General features: G+C 44.3%; 1 protein-coding gene across 1 annotated transcript in view; it reads left to right on the forward strand.

Moving 5' to 3' along the window:
* Positions 1-716: 716 nt before the first annotated feature.
* Positions 717-17,135, forward strand: part of SLC23A2 (solute carrier family 23 member 2) — a 1,215,437-nt gene continuing 1,199,018 nt past the window's right edge. The window contains exon 1 of the mRNA XM_086943514.1: positions 717-810. The gene's annotated coding sequence lies outside the window, so the exon portion shown is untranslated. The remainder of the gene's footprint in view (positions 811-17,135) is intronic.

Raw genomic sequence — 17,135 nt, forward strand, 5'->3', positions numbered from 1 at the left:
GGTGCTCGGAGGGTCCGAAATAAAACCTTGATCCTCCTCCCGAGAGTGCCGTCTCTTCTTTTGCAAGACAAGAAGGTAGTAGCTTCGATATATATATATATATATATTAATCACAAAGGCGAAACCCATTTCATTCACCAATGCTTGTTTTATTCCCCATCGTTGCTTCCTTCAACTGATCGCATGAACGTATCCGTTTCTAACCAGACCTCATGCACAGAAACGTACAGGTGGAAGACTTGAAAGCGGGAAGTCACAAAACAACCGAAGTCCAACCTTAAATACTACGAGACTGGGTGGCGCTCATTCTTTCTCAATTACCCAGGGCGAACCTATGCTAACTGCTACACATTAGCTGCCTGGCCCCTTCTCCCACCTAGAATCGAGAAGAGCAATTCGAAGGACTGCCAAGCTGACTGCCGTCTGGCACTCGCCCCCACAGAAGCGTACCACCCGGTCAACAATTCGACATTAGTCTGGTAAACCCTGCCATTCACAACCTTCATTATACTTACCAAGCAGAGGAAAACGGTTTCGGCTGGTGTTTATACACCATACTAGCACGCGCGAACATCAGAGCCAATGACACTTCTGAATTCTGTACCGCTCCCTACGATTAGCTTAGACATCCACAATGATCCAATCCTATGTCATGTTATAAATGTCGAGCTCCGCCTACTCCCAGAATATGTCTCTCAAATGGGAAGGGCTGTCATGCGACCCGGAAGAACTGAAGTTACCTACACATGTCATCCGTTAAAAAAATACTTATAACGGACAATGGATGTTAGGCTGAATTCAGGGACCGCTGTAAGTATCAGAGAGGTGTTCATTTTATCTGCGCAATAGGCAGTGGAGAGATCTTAAAGGGCATCAGTATGCAATGTGTTGGGCTGAGAGGTAGGAGTAATTATTCTGATAAGAGGGGAGCCACCAGTGCAAGGGCGTACTGTGTTGCACGAGGATGGTTTATTGCGCATACGCGAGGTGTTGCTAGTAGTTGGGACGGGAATGAAGCGACTAGGGCTGATCGAGTTCACTAATATTCGCCTCCTGTGTCTAAAAGTACAGTGCTGAATACCAGTTTTTGCCCTTATATTTCCGCATCCTCCTTTAGGCGAGTTACTGTTGTTTAGAGTCGTAGGATGGAATTATTAATGAGCTACTTACGTGATACCGGTTAAGCCTTCCCATTTTGAAATCTGTTTTCAGCGTTTATATCACAAATTTATTTAGAAATTCAAAGTAACGAATTCTAGTTTATCAGACTTAGTTATCGGGTATACGAGACATTAAGCTTACGCAACAATTTACCAATAAAACTACTTACTGCAACCGCCGGTTTTGGCCGTCGTTCTTGCTTGCAAGAGTCTTCCTGGGGGATATAGATAACCTTTTGCCTTTTTTTTTTAATTTTTTTGAAAAATAATTTTAAAGTTGTGGTTGTGAAAAAAATACATTATACATGAAGTCAAGATTTGATGCAGCGCACGTGCGCCTGAGTTATAGAAATATTTAGTACTCCCAACTTACCTCACAAGTCCTCCCTTTCAGAATTTCGCAGCTCTTTTCTCTTTTTTAGACAGGGTTATTGCAATTTGTATGCACGTGTCTGTTCTGATGTAAACATAAATTCCGGAAGGCAGAAAGACTAAAATAAAAATACAACTTTCGTATTGTATGTAGCAAGCTGCGGCATACTAAGCCAATGAAATCATTGTTTGTAATGGAAAACAACATTGACTTCAGTTGTAAATACCAAATGTTTGAATATTTACAAAAGTTCATTTCTACAATAAACAAATACAAGCTGCAGAATGCAGCTAGGTTTGCCAGATACATACATGTACACTAATTACCATGTTTTTAGTTCCAACTTTTCATTTAATAAATATTCATTGAGGGAGTTGCAGCCTTTGCTTCGTTGACTTACTTGCTTGGTCAGGCTGCTTGGTAGGTATGGTTTAATGGCAGTGCTGCATTTTTAGGTTATAACAAGAAGACCAAGAATGGAATGGACATGTTGAGAATGCATTGTTTTTATGACAGAGTAGACAAAGATTGGATGGTCATAGAAATTGAAGAGTACCTTCGTTAAGAAGCAGTGATTGATTTTTCTTCTAAAGAAGAGACCAAGGGTTGAGTAGACAGGCACTAAATTACATCTGCCACTTAAAATACTATCTTGCTTGTGTTATGCACTTGCTTGTACTTAACACGTTTCACTCTTGGTCTACAAAACTGGAGGCTTTCTCGAGCCTACAAACTAAATTGGAATAATTAATATGTTATTGCTTTTTGAAAAAAAGAAAACTTTCCGAATTTGAAATACTGCAAGCCGTGAACGGCCTGTTGATTTAAATAAGCATTAAACTATAATTATCCCACGTTGGTTTTCGAGCGCCTGTTTCTAACCGTGAAAGCACGTTGAAACTTGAGAGGTAATTTTAATGTGTGCGTATCATCAGCTTTCAAGTACTGGCAATTAATTATTTAAGTGAGTTTAGAAGCCATAAGGTAACGTGATTTTCACATAACGAATGTATACTTTCTCACTAAGCAGGGTCACGTATCTGTCTGGGAAATTTATATTATTCAAGGTTTTCACTTGTATAAACAAAATCGGTAACAAAAACAAAGACGGGGGCGCATGGTGAGCATTCCCCATGTAATTTTATAATGCTCATCTCTCCTGCTTTAGGTGTAAAAAGCCCCGTTGATAGCTTAATAGTTCTGGATGAATCTTCTTAGCTCTGTACTTGTGAATATCGGAATGTGGTGGTTTGTTTCAGTAGTTCTGCACATTATCTCGGTCTATTTTGAAATAGAAATGTCCCAGAAACGGTTGCCATGTTTTCACACTGCTGTATTTGAAAATAAGTGCCAGGCAGAACAATACAGCTCATCTAAATATATCGTGGGAAATCTGGAGCAGCTTAGTTCAAATCCTCATGTAAGTTAGATTTGCTCAGTCTGTTAATGGTATTAATACATAAGTATTATTCCTAATTGAGCATTCTTGTCAATGAATAATAGTACTCTTCTCACATTGTTGGTTAAGATTACGTAAAGTTTGTTCTGAACTAATGGATTAATTTTCCAAGTATATAGTTTCACATTGGTCTTATTAACTTTGATCTGGTATAGTTGCATAAAATTAATACAAATTGCACCACATTAGCATTTATTGAGTGAATATATTAATTGCTTCTTCAATAAATATCACCTCTTGCTGTTTCCAGTGTATTTCCAAATCTTTTTACTTGACTGCTAATCTTTAAATAATATCAGTACAATAAGAATTGGCATGGCATAGTCAAATTATATGCGGTAGTGTTATGTAGGCACATAAAACACTTCTTCAGTGTCACCTCATCATAGTTCTTCTGCTATTGGCAGTTCCATTTCTATTGTTCTTTATAAATATATTATATCAGTAGATTTAGTCTAAAAGTAATGTAGAAATATATGGTGGTTAGTTTTACACAACTACAGTGACTTCCTTCCCTTTTTTCCTCTGGGTATGTCTTGGATTGATGAGGGCCAATCCACTGCTGCACCCACTATTGCTCCATCAGGTGCCACTCATGTGTTTGGACTGAGCCCATACATCCTGACTGCTGGTCTGCTGGATTCATCCCTGCTGATACTGCCACGGGGGCACACATGAGCGCTGGTAGGCCGCTCTAATGAACCGCCGCTGCCAGGGGACTACATCCCCCAAGATTCCTTGCGGCATGCACGCCGCGCACCACATTTTTGAGCGTCAAGGAGGCCTTCAAAAGGGACACAGGTCTTGCGCACTGTGGGAGCCCATACATCCTGACTGCTGGTGTGCTGGATTCATCCCTGCTGATACTGCCAAGGGGGCAGCAGGGGTGTGGAATTTATTAAAATATCTACTTGTCCATGGGGCAGGTTGGTTCATAAATCTACTTGTCCTGTAACAACATCCACTTGTCCCTTTGGTGCCATGTAGTGCTGCCACAAATTATGGCAGCAATCTCAATATATAAGAGCTCTTATATAGCCTCTCTGATTATACCAGGGCATATACCATAGTGTTTGAATACTAGTAATCATTTCATGTTGCCACGTTTCCGAGATCTGCATACTGGGACTGATGATGGTGGTAAGCAGTAGTTCCAGGGTTGTAATGCCCTTTTGAGTCTATGCAAACCTACTAACTTGCATGTTTTAAGGGTTTTCAACAAATCATCTCCATACTGAGAAATTATGGAAATTTACTCCGTCGTGGCAGACGTAAATCTTCTTTCAGACTTGGGAAAAAAGTAGTTGGAGGGAAAATGAACTTTCAAACATCCAGGTTTTCACATGAGCAAATCAATACATGCATATTTGCTCATGCTAAAATGCAGTTCACAAATATTTTGTAGAAGTACAATTTCTTGCCCTTTAATGTAAATTCTTGTGAATTCACGAAAGCCATATACCAAAGGTGCACTTTTGAGACTTTCTTTAATAATTGGGCCCCTAATTTGGTCTGGCGTTAACTATGACCTTTTGTGTTTATTAAAATTCTCTCTCTCAGAATTGGCTGGCTTCACTGTGTGACAGCATTCTGATCGTTCACAAGGAGCATATCTGTACAAAAAGTAGATTTGTTCAGTGCCAGTAACTAATGTGGCAGTGTGTGCTTTTTTGAGACCAACAACAATTTTTGCATCTGCCAATGTTTGTTATAATGGTGTGGGCCCGGCAGCTCTCACATCAATAAGGTTTTACAAAAGCCAAGCCAAAACAAGTCACGCATTGCCAAAACTAAAAAGCTGACCACCAATGTCAGACCTACTGGCTTTTCCAAGGCTTGTTTATTTTTGTTTCCCATAATCTTATTGAAACTGGTTACACATTTTCCAATATGAATATCTTTGGGAAATACTAGCATGCATCAACACATTTTACTAAATGATGCTGCAAAGAAATGGTACCTGAATTTTTTTTAATCATTTTATTTTTTATTGTTTTCGAATTGCATAACCAACCAAACACAACATACAGTGTGCGAGCAGTTCAGGAGAAAGTTACAATTGGCAGTGATCAATTCAGTAGCAAGTGATACATGTAGTAATGAGAGAGTCACAGGTCAAATGCCATTGGCAGAGTATAGGCAAAAAATACGATACAGACCAGATAGAAACGTAGAGTAAACATAAGCAGTTATCCATTTTTTCGCTGGGTACATTATCATGCAGTTCAGTTATCCCCCATTCCCCAAAACTTTAAACTATGAGAGAAGCTCCTCTCCCATCAGACAGGCATCCCCCTACAGCTGTGTTTGGGGCGGTACTTGTAGCCTCTGACTCGGGGCTGTCAGCCGCCAAGCATAGGAGATAAGTCTGCAGGGGCCCCCATATGTCCTTGGGCCTAGACGCCAACGGCTGTGTCTCTGCATAGATGGCAGCCTGTTCCTGACAATATGTAATGTCCTGCAGCCATTTCTTACATTTAGGGGCTCTCCCCCCTCCCCCAGCGACATGCCAGCCTCCGTTTTGCCAATAGCAAAGCAATGTTAAGGAATTTCCTATTGCATTTAGGAATAAACGCAGTATGACCCAATAACATGAGTAAGGGGGCTCTATCAAATGAAAATACCTAGCATAGCCTCCAGTGCCGCATGGATTTGCGACCAGTATTGCCCCACAGCAGAGCATTCCCAGGCCAAGTGGTAAAAACCAGCGCCAGGACTCTGACATCTCTCGCACAGATCATTATCGGAGAGCTGGAACCTAAACTTCCTTGCAGGAGTATAATAGACCCGCTATAAAAATTTATAGTGAATAACTTTAAATCTGCAACTAGCTGAGATAGTATTTGTTAATTCACAGCAGTACTGCCATTGCTCGGCTGTGATATCCATACCCAAGTCTGTGCTCCAATGCAACCTTGTCGAACTATCTTTCCTTTGACGCTGGGTCCTAATAGTGTTGTACAAACCAGACACTAAATGCGTGCCTTCCATGGAGTGTAGAAGAGCAACCAGAGGAGCCAGGCCATCAGGCTCCGGAGGGAACTTCGGCGGAATGGTTCGCATGCCTTGACGCAATCGCACATAATAAAAAACCTCCAGTGATGTGGGTGTAGTGGCCTTAAAGAACAGATCCTTGGAGCGAAACGCTCAGTCCAAAAACAGATTCCCTCCATGTACCAACTTGCACCCTTTTGCACATATTTTGGAAACCAACTTCCCGTAAGTGCTCCAGGTTCGGATAGTAAGTAAGTGGCAGGCGTGGGGCATACAACATTGGAGCTTGTAAGGTGCGAGCAATATGCCGCCAGGCATCAATCGTACACGATACCGTTGAGCGATTCAGTCCTCTACAGCTAGTTGTAGCATAAACGGTGTAGGTGCCATCCAGTGGTATGCGTAGTGCACCTGAGCGATCATATAATAAACCTCAAAGTCCGGAATGTCGAAGCCCCCTTTATCACAGGGCTGGGCCATGACCTCCCATTTCAACCTTGGTTGCCTCCCGCCCCAGACCAAACGGATCAACTCTGATCGCAACGTTTTGAAAAAAAAAAGCTCCCGGGTAATACAGGATATTAAGAAAAAGATACAAAAAACGGGGCAATATCACCATTTTGATGAGTGCGGCCCTTCCGGCCATTAAAAGTGGCAAGGATATCCAACGGGACACCGTGGACGTCAGCTTCGTAATAGCAGTGCCATAATTCAACCGTAATGTTTCCTCTCGGTCTTTGGACACCTGAATACCCAAGTACCGCAAGTCCGACTGGCACCACTCCAAAGGGAAGTCCAGAGGAAATTCCGTGACAGCAGGGGTAAGTGGGAAGAATAGGGACTTAACCCAATTTATGGTAATCTCAGACATTCTACCAAAACTAAGAATTCGCGTGACAAGGTATTTAGGTTGTGCTGAGGGTCTTTAACATATAAAGTTACGTCGTCAGCATATAGCGATACAGAAATTTGGCGCTAAAAGGCACTCTCACGATGGATCTGGCGGAGCCTACACGCCAACGGTTCTGTCACAATCGCAAAAAGGAGGGGGGATAGAGGACACCCCTGACGAGTGTCCCTCGTTATAGACACCGATGAGGAAAGACAACCATTGATTAATACTTTAGCAGAAGGCTGAGTGTACAACAATTTCAGCCAAGCAAGGTAAACTCCCGGAAACCCCATTTTTTGCAGTACAGTAAAAAGGAAGCTCCATTCCACAGAATCGAATGCCTTGGAGGCATCGAGACACAGCATCCACTGGAAACTCGGGAGCTACTGTTTGGATAAGGGAAAAAAAGAGTACGCAAATTGTGAGTGGTGGCCCTACCTGGAACAAAGCCCGATTGATCTGGAAGAATTATTTTGGTCATTAGTAATGACAGCCTGTTCGCCGGCACTTTAGCCAAAATCTTTACATCACAATTCATCAAGTACAAGGGACGGTATGAGTCACAGATTTCGGGTTTTTTGTCCGGTTTCAACAGTGAGGTAATCACTACTTCGCGCATGGATGGAGGAAGCATGCCTGCCTCCAGTGATTCTTCAAAGACCTCGTGCAACACCGGGGCCATAATGTCTATGTAACATTTATAAAATTCTGCTGGCAACCCATCTAGCCCTGGCGCCTTACAATTCTTGAGGGACATTATTGCTTCGCGTATCTCGTCCAGCTCTAGGGGAGCGTTCAGAAAGGATCTGTGAACATCACTCAGCCAGCACAGAGCGAGCTCTCCCATAAAGTCATCTAAGTCTACGACACCTAGACTGCACATGGTGTAGAGATGTGTGTAAAGTAAAAACATCTAGGATCCTAGCATTATCTCGGCATACCTCCCCCCTGGGCCATTGATTTCCAATATGTTTGTACTGTCTCGCTGATGACGTGTAACCCCAGACAGAGCCTTCCCAGGTCTCTCGCCTTCGCCATATTTGCGAGCCACCCAATAACGACCCCGGAATTTGGTTTCCCGCACAGCTTCCTCCTCATACTCCGATAACTTGACCCTGAAGTCATTTTGTGCCCGCCCCATAGTGCCACCTTGCACACTCCGTTCCAATTGCCGTAGGTCATTCTCCAAATGACATAGTGTCCTCTGTATATCTTGTAACGCCCCACCACTTTTGGCTATACAGTAACCACAAACCGTGACCTTAAAGGCCTCCCAGATAACCTCTACATTGTCCACTGAACCTTTATTGCGCAGGAAGAAGTCCTTGATCTTCTGTCCTAGCTCTTCCCGAAAGACAGCATCCAAGTGGGCTGCAAACGCCACGGCTGCCGAGGCCTATCATACCCAGGTACCTGCAAGGTGACCATCACAGGACAATGATCAGAGTAGGTTCTAGCCAAATGTGTCACCCCAACCAGCCCAGGAACCAACCCCTTAGACAATAGGCAGTAATCCATCCGCGCCCAGGTACCCGAGTAAGATGTGTAATGAGTACCCTCCCGCTTCTCAGGGTGTAGGTATCTCCAGCCGTCCACCAGTTCTCCCTCCTCCATAATGTCCTGCAACGCCTCCTGTGCTTTCCTATTATATTGGGAACCTCCGTCCGCCCTATCCAGGACAGGGTTAAGCGTCACATTGAAATCCCCTCCCCAAATAATGTGCGAGGATCCGATATCCACAATCTTACCCCACAGTACAGTATGGAACTCAGGCAGATCCACATTTGGTCCATAACAGTTGACAAAGGTTACAGTCACATGACCCAGTCTACCCCACAGAAGAGTATAACGCCCAGAAGGGTCTAACAGCTGTCCAAGAGGGGTACATGGTACATCTTTTTTGATCAGTATCTCTGTTCCCCTAGCATAGGATGAAAAGGAGGAAAACAATCTGACAGAGACCCATCTGCTAGCGAAAGCGATACAAGCGTGCGGGTGTATAGGCGTCTCTTGCAATAGTAAAATCTAAATATGATGTCTATCTACATATGCCAATATCTGTCTACATTTCCTAGCGTCCCTAAGTCCTCTGATATTCCAAGACAATATACGAATCGTCGATTCAGATCCTGTTTTTGCCATAATCACGTTGGAAACCTGTGTAATACTACAACATCGCAATAACCTTTGATCATCGCAGCCATCAAAACCACACTCACACCCATCGCACAATGATCATCCAGATATGCCTTGCACACCCCCCCCCTGTTCCCCCGCCCCCTCCCACTGAAGCATCCCAAGCATTCCAGCATAATACCATCCCAACCCCCTCCCCACCAACAGACAAACATTATAAATTGCAATAGGGGTATTCCCATTGGGACACAGACTCCCAGGTGGCACACTGGAACCCTATCCCCAAGCTGAAGACCAATCATGTAGCCAGCCTCCAGCAAGAGACAGGGGTGTCCGGAATAGGTCTGTAATGTGTTAACCAAAGTCTCATTGCAAGTATGAAATAGGGAAACAATAATACCTATAGACCAATCCAGGAGAGTCCGAACAGGGGCAGCCATGCAGGTAAGCACGATAAAAGCAGGATACAACCTGATGGCCACCAGTCAAGCAGGATCCCCTGTTCAAACTGCTCATGACGCATCGTGCCGTCGCAGATCATTCCACATCGGAAAGGGGCGCCGCACCATCTTCTTCCCGCTCCTTATCATGTACGTTTCGCCGCCGTAGCATCTTCAGAAACTTTTCAACGGATTGTGGGGAGGTGTGTATGATTTGTTTTCCCTGATGCGTCACTCGGAGCCTCGCAGGATAGAGTAGTGCATAGTCCACCTGCGCCTGCCGGAGATTTTGTTTGACGCTGTTGAACTTCCTCCTCTTCTTGCACCCGCGCGGTGAAGTCAGGGAAGATGGTGAACGTGATGCCCTCAAAGGCAAGTTGCTTCTTCTCCCTGGCCACCTTCAAAACCACATCCCGATCTCGATAGTTGAGGAGATGGGCAATAATAGGCCTAGGGGTGGCACCAGGTGGCAGTCTGGGACCTAATGACCGATGGGCCCTCTCCACTATAAATTGTGGGGAAAGCATTCCCTCAGCCGTGATCGCCATCAGCAACTGCTCGACATATAGTTCCATCCTACCAGTATTGGTACTCTCCGGCACTCCCAGTATGCGTACGTTGTTGCGCCTGCTGCGGGCTTCAATGTCCTCATTTTTAGCATCTATAATGCGCATGAGCTTATCCATCTGTACAACAGCATTTCGTAGTTGTACCGTAACATCTTCTGTGTCAGAAATTCTTTGCTCCGCCTCTTTAATGCCGGTGTCATGTGTGCCAAGCCTACAGGCCATAGTGTCTATGCGGCTGGAGAGGGTGTCCAACTTGTCAACCACTGTGGCGAAACCCTGCTGCATCTCGGTAAGCATAGTTTGCATATCCGTGGCTGAATTAGAGGCACTGCTTCCTGCCATCTCCTGCACTCCGCCCTACAGTGTCGCAGGCCCTTGTTTAGTTCCCCTCTTGGACTCAAATGTGAGCCGTGGCTGACTGGCATCTAACTTGCCCATGTCGTATCACACTGCGCCACCCGGTGCAAATATGGCAGTAACAGCAACCCACCAACGGCCACAACACTTCCACAGTTGCCCCGGTAGGCTTCCCGCGTGATGGAGGCAGAACGCCGGGATACACAGGCACAGACAGCAACCAGGCAGTCAGGGCGATGGCACTAATGATAGCTGTCTACCACCAGGCGCCCTCCAAGTCTCCTGCTGCAGCAGGTCGGTAATATGTCCCACAAAAATCTCCAGACACCAAAAAATACAGGTCACAACTGCACAGCCTGTGCGTATGTCGCTCCACTCCGCAGCAGCGCCGGCCCGAGGAAAGGGCAGTAGATGACGCAAGTGGCAACCCCTGGGAGCAGATCTCACCAGCGTCCAATATCCGTAGAAGAGAATAACACCCCAATTCTCCAGCCCCCTCAGGGCCCCGGGGGGTTGCGCACGCAGACAGATCACAGGCAGCACCAGGCACCTCCTTGGACTGAGAAAGTCAATGTCGCAAAATGGCCGCCGCCATTTTGCCTGGAAGATCGGGGCTTTCAAAGATATTCACCACACACCCGGCAGATCACGAGCAGACGGTATATCCTCCTGCCGTCTACCCACACTGCAGATACAGCAGCCAGGCGACTCCCTGGCTATCCGACGCACTCACAGCAACCCGGTCTCCAGTAGCCCCGGTCAGGGCAGCAGCACAGCCTTGTCCCCTCGTGCGAGCCCCGTATCCAAGCTCCAAGCCGCAGGACAGCTCTCACCGCCGGTGTTGGGCAGCAGTCAATCGGAGCCCGGCAGTCGTGGGAGTGGGGAGATCGCCGCACCAACCACTTCAGTAGCACTTCAGCAATCGTGGATATAAGTCGTTGTTGAGGACGAGAACACAGGATAACTTGAGGATATCGTTCTGGACTGCGGGAGCCTTACAGATCTGCGGCCATTCCACAAATGCGCCACCTAGCGCCCTGGCACCTGAAATTTTACAGTAGTTTAACAAAATGCTTTTTTCCCTACTTTCCTTTTTTAGGAACATTTTATATTGAAAGCAACGAAACATTAATCTTACTTTTAAGCTTCTGCAAATATTTGCATCTAATCAGAGAGCATTCTGTGAGCATCATGCATAGCCTCATGTTGCTAAACTACCGTGTGTACACATTTTCTTACTGGAACCACTGTCAGTAGTGCAGTCAGAACGTACATTTACTTAGAGCGCTCACCCTACTAACAAAGGCTTTCAATTAATGAACCATAAATACAAGTTTGAACAGCATTAACATATGCACACAAATATTAACTTAACCACAGGCAATACCCTTCCCTGATCCTTAATGTGGTACTGCAAACTGGCAGCCAAAGGGTTTGTGCTGCAGGGGGTTAGGCCTACTTGTCCCAAGGACAAAATACACATTAAAACCTGTTGCCCTTGACCCCAAACAATATGTCCTGGGCATCGGGCTATAGGAATTCCACATCCCTGGGCACACAGGAGCGCTGGTGGGCTGCTCTAGTGAACCGCAGCTGCCAGGGAACTACATCCCCCAAGATTCCTTGCTGCACGCAAGCCGCGCACCGCATTTTTGAGTGCCAAGGAGGCGGTCAAAGGGACACAGGTCTTGCGCATCGCAGGAAAAGCCCGGGCCAAGGGTGGGCCCGTCTGAGACTAATCGAGGCTGGGCTGGGCCAGCCCCCTTTTAGCAGCTCGTTGTGAGTACTCTTGTATGAATATTTGCTCCTATTAAGCATTACTGGACTGTGTTGCGACTCCGGGGGCAAAAGAGTGTAAAGTTCTTGGTTTTTATGTTAATTGGAAATTAATGGGGTGTTTGTTCGTTGTAGCCCATTGACTTATTTCTATCAGTTGGTATTGCTGTAGGATCTGGTAGGCCTAGATAGAAAATAATTATGGGGAAAAGTACCCCCCCTCGCACAAGGCCTACCACTAGACAGAAAGCCCCTATTCGAACTCCCACTACCCAACTATTGGCTCATTTAAGGCAGAAACATGTCGACCTTTGTTATTTTTTTGTTTAGGACAATTTGGTTCAAACTAACACAACCACTTGCATGTCCAATTTCCACTTTTTAATGGAGTTAGAACTTTCCCTATATTAAATAAATATTTCTCTAATTTGGGGGATAGTCCATACTCCTTTTAAATCACTTCACACTGTTGGGTACTATCGCATGTACTTACAACAAGAACCCAATGAAGACAACTGGCTACCAATTTTCAGTTGGTGCCTGAGGGTTCTTTTTCTTCACTATGTCTGCTAAGCTCACTGTTTGTTATTTCGTCTTCTCTCTCTTTAGTACTCTTAGGTGGTGGTAACTGAATATTTTTACCCCCCTTTTCTCTGCCTTTTTTGCTTCAGTCACACTTCTGTTGTTGTTTGATTGTAGTAGTCCTAAGGTGTATAAGAGTGGCTCACCTACCCTTTCTCTCTCGTTGATTACATATAGATGTATATTATATTCATTAATATTCAGTTTATTAATGAAGCTCTCAACTTCATTAAATGTTCCATGCCACTCGACGAACAAGTCGTCGATGTATCTGATCCAGGTACCGACTTTAGCAAAATCATCTGTAAGATTGGCATCCTTCCTAATTTCCTCCTCCCACTTGCCTAAGAAGAGGTTAGCGCAACTAGGAGCAAAGGCCAAGCCCATTTGCTACGCCTCGGACCTGTTTGAATATGTCCCCATCAAACATAAAGAAGTTGCTTCTAAGACACATTATCATCATTTGCGTGAGCATTCTGGTATGGTCAAGATAGCCTATACTTCTGTTTTTAAGGAAATGGTAGCTAGCTTCCATCCCTTGGATATGGTCAATGATAGTGTAGAGTGCACTAACGTCCATAGTAATGAGCAGAGATCCCTCTGTCCATTGTATGTTACTGATTTTATTAAGGAAGTCAGTGGTATCCTTGGTGTATGAAGGTAAGAGGCATACATATTCTCTAAGGAAGTGATCAATGTACTTGGATACGTTTTCATTGACACTTCCAATAAAAGAAACAATTAGTTTTCCCGGGGTTCACTGGAATTTTTGTGGACCTTTGGCAGAAGATAAAAAATGGGCAGTTTAGGATGCTCATTTTTCAGAAATCGAAATTCCTGCCAAGTGAGTAAGCCCTCACTACGCCATTCCATGAGTTTATCCCATGTGTCTGTTATGCTCTCATTGTAGTCTCTGATGTTACTTCTACAATAAAAGATGCTTTCGTCCAGTTGACGGAGTGCCTCCTTTACATACATGTCTCTCCCCCATAGGACGATATTTCCGCCCTTGTCCGAGGGTCTCAAAATAACATTACGATCTTCTGCTAAGGAAAAGATACATTCTCTCTGTTCTCGTGATAGATTAAATTTCCCTATAGCAGAGTTATACTCTCTATGTTTGAATTTAATAAGTTCCTTTGTGACCACCTCATGGAAGGTATCAATTGAATCGTGGGGCAACGTAGGACAAAAGACAGATTTTGGTTTAAAAGGGGTATTGGCGGCCCTATCTGTTCTTGTTTCTCTAAGGCCTACCACTTGAATGTCATCTTCACCATTGGAGGGAAGATCGCCTAGAGAATATGCAGTTTGTAACATGTCAACATCCCCTACCATCAATTCCGGTAGTTCCATGGACTCACTACTCACATTTTTCTAAATACCTGTGCGATTTATACCCAGGGTGTGCCATTTAGATAATTTCAGTTTTCTAATAAATGTAAAAACATCTACCCTGGTATCCGCATAGTCAAACAGTTCTGTGGGACAAAAGATCCATCCTAAACATAAAGTTTATTTTTCTTTAACCCCTTCCGTGCTGATGACGAGCCTAGGCTCGTCATGCAGCACGGTGCTCGTGTGCTGGTGACGAGCCTAGGCTCGTCATGAGCCGTGGAACTCTCACACGCGGGGCTAATTTCCCCGCTGTGCTGAGCGTTCCATTGCGCGGGCGTGGTCATGACGAGCCCAGGCTCGTCACCAGCACACGAGCACCGTGCTGCATGACGAGCCTGGGCTCGTCATGAGCACAGCGGCGCCGTGCGCGGCCCCCCTCCCCCCGCGCTGTGGGGAAATTAGCCCCGCAGCGAAGGGGTTAAATGTTAGGGTCCTTGATGACGGGTTCATTATTGTTTTGTTTACCATTTGTTCATCCATGATTACTTTCTTTTCTTGTAACCACCTCTTTTGTTTCCCACTGGTTTTGTGTTCATTTCTTCTCCTCTGCTGCAACTTGAGTCTTCTCTGGCGTGATCTCCCTCTTGCTCTTCCCCTTGGTCGTCCTCTTGTTTGGTTCTTCTGGAAAGACGGTGGTTGAGCTATTTTTGCATCCTTTTTCCGTCTGGTTCTTAGTACCCAGAACTCGTCTAAAAAAGACGCTGGTTTCTTTGATATTTTTACCTCTGATGCCGTACTTGTCGTTTGTTTTGAAGTATCAGTATCTGAACCACTTGTAAAGATAGGTGTAGATGGTTCCAATTCTGGAATAGTTTTTTCTGGTTGCTTGACTCCCTCTCCCTGTTTGTACAGGTAGTCGTACTTAGGACTATATGTGAGGATACGCCCGCTCTCATGGTACCCACAGTCTCTATGTAGTTTTCTCTGTTTCCGAAATTTAATATCTTCCTCATATTTCTTTAATCTACCCTTAAGGTCCTCCTTAAATTTAACGATGGTTTCTTGTTCCGGGCTATTCTTAAATTCCTCCTCCAATTGTTTCAGAATTTCATCGCGTTCTTGCCAGGCATACTTAATTATTATGCATAGCATGTTTTTAGAACTAACTGCTTAATTATTTGCCCATTCTTCAAGCATCATTTGATTAGGGGATTCATGGGAAGGGGTGATATAAATCCTTAAGCCTCGTGGTACCATGTCTTTCTCAACATAATCCTGAAGTGAGGTTGCTTCCCACCATCGTGAGCTTTCTTGTTTTTTGAGTTTCTCATATTTGCGTAGTTTAGAGCTTAATGGATTACCTTCTGGTTTATCTATAACCATGACTTTTGTACTTCCATTACCAGGCGCTCTTGCAAATAGAGTAGCTGCCTCTTTCCTTCTTTCATCCTTGTCTTCCATCCCTCTTCACTATTTTTGTCTGGTTTATAGTTTGATTAAAATAAATTACCGAGCGTTCTCTGGAGCAGCCCCCAGAATCTGGAATTCACTCCCTCCAAACATTAGAAGAATTCAAAATACAGCAACATTTAAGAGGGAAGTGAAGAACCTCCTGATGGGTAGATTCCTGACATAGGGAAGATTACGGATCACGAATCGGATCTATAGATGCCTTAATACGGAACATCTAAGTTAGTAGAAGGGAAATTCTCCAACGTGAATAGAGATATCAGCTGAACGATGACTCAGGACTGGCGATACACCTTGAGACCAAGCTGTATCCTTATTATCTACCTCATGCTAATGTGAATATATATATATATATATATATATATATATATATATATATATATACTCTCATCGTTAAAGCCATATAATCTTCTACCTCATTTAGGTGTTTTAAAATGTTTTTATCACATATGTTACTCTTTGACCTCTTAATGTAAAGCGCTCTGATACCTACGGGTCTTGTTTGCGCTATACAAAACTCTATAATAAATAAATAAAATTATTGTGATCACAGTTTGTATTTCTTAATTGTCAGAGTCTCTGGGACTAATCGCGATGTAAATACCGCCTTGCCTTATAGTGTTTTTGTATGTTAGCAATCTCAATGCTTCCCCGCCCCTTTGGGCAGTTCTGATGCCACTCGTGATAATTCGGTAAACTGTGCCAGCAGAAAGATGCAAAGGAGTAATTCCCACTTTCCACGGTATCTATTGATCCGATATCCCGTTATACTTTCTGTCCTGCCAAATGCCTTCCTGTAAGCTATACACACTGAGGCCATTCCATCAGTTGGTACCTCTCGAGTACCTGATATCCCTCTAGGTAACCTAGATCGTACAATACAGGATGAGATTGGGCGACATGAACTGGTCAAAACCGTCACCAGGTAGTACAGCAGGATGGGTTTCCCGTACAGAATACTAAGATCTTATCCTGGAATATAGCAGGTCTTAACTTAAAAATGGACCTCCCAGATTGGGGAGGCTATATAGATACACATGAGTTATGCCTCTTCCAGGAAACCTGGTCAAGGAAGGATTTATATAGAGTGGGATATGTTGCATACTTTACTCCATCTGTCCAGGGGCCTAGGGAGAGACCCTCAGGTGGCCTTTGTATCTGGGTTGACTTACATCTGGTTTGCAATATTAAGTGATAGATACGTGATCCCCTGACATGCTGTGTATCCTCCTCACATTCTATAACAACTTGAAAATTGCTATTATTAACATCTACTCCCGGCTAGTGAGACATGGGCTGACATCACAGGTCTTAGATTGTTTGGCCACTATTGTACATACTCTGCCCGAGTCCTCACATATAATTATTGGTGGGGATTTTAATTGTCACTTGGAACCGTTAAATGGTTTAAGTACTTCTATCACCAGTGAGAAGGACTCAGCCTGGTCAATCCCTGAATGAAATACATATCAAGTATGGGGTTGGACCCCCATAGTCCTACAGATGAATTCTTTTATTCTTAGTAATTTACTAAGGGCATGCAATGGCCAGTTTCCCTCTGACAATCCGGGCACTCCTACCTATAATAA

Source organism: Lissotriton vulgaris, chromosome 11, assembly GCF_964263255.1.
Source record: "Lissotriton vulgaris chromosome 11, aLisVul1.2, whole genome shotgun sequence".
Taxonomy (NCBI): domain Eukaryota; kingdom Metazoa; phylum Chordata; class Amphibia; order Caudata; family Salamandridae; genus Lissotriton; species Lissotriton vulgaris.